The 555-nt window shown below is 44.7% G+C and overlaps 1 non-coding gene across 1 annotated transcript; it reads left to right on the forward strand.

Annotated features, from left to right (window-relative positions):
• The first annotated feature begins 254 nt into the window (after window positions 1-254).
• On the forward strand, window positions 255-344 carry Trnae-uuc (transfer RNA glutamic acid (anticodon UUC)). The gene is given in 2 exon segments: window positions 255-291; window positions 309-344. It is a non-coding gene; the product is annotated as a tRNA-Glu (tRNA).
• The last annotated feature ends 211 nt before the right edge of the window (window positions 345-555 follow it).

Here is a 555-nt window from a genome sequence, read left to right on the forward strand (position 1 = left end):
CTCGCAATTAGTACTCACGCCTATGACGACTTCAACGCGAAAGTGACACCGTCCTTTATGCATTTACTTAAGACGACTGGAAGGCTAAAGTCATCTTCTTTTTCTCCTTCTTTTTTTTTCATCTGAGTCTATTGTATTGACTCCTCGCCACTTTGCCCGGCTATGTTTATACTGCGCGTTCACTGTGGACTTATCAAGGCGGGTGATAAGGGAGGAAGGAACGACAATACTTTCCTGACGGCGCCGGCCAGGTCGTGCCCGTGGTGTAGTGGTTATCACATCCGCTGTTCATTACCAGAGAGGCACAATGCGGAAGGTCCCAGGTTCGATCCCTGGCGGGCGCGATTTTTTTTTTTAAATTTCGAGTGTTCTGAATATTTTTTTAATATTTCAGTTTAGTTGAGCCGAGTACCGTAACCAATGCACCATCGTGGCGGCTGGCGTCATGGAATGGGTGCTGCCATATATAGTGTTTTAAGACAGAAATGGAAATGGATTTATATCGAGTGATCGCTGAATGTTATGATATAAAAACAAAGCAGGTGCTTCATTCTT

Source organism: Rhipicephalus sanguineus, chromosome 7, assembly GCF_013339695.2.
Source record: "Rhipicephalus sanguineus isolate Rsan-2018 chromosome 7, BIME_Rsan_1.4, whole genome shotgun sequence".
In the NCBI taxonomy this organism is placed as follows: Eukaryota; Metazoa; Arthropoda; class Arachnida; order Ixodida; family Ixodidae; genus Rhipicephalus; species Rhipicephalus sanguineus.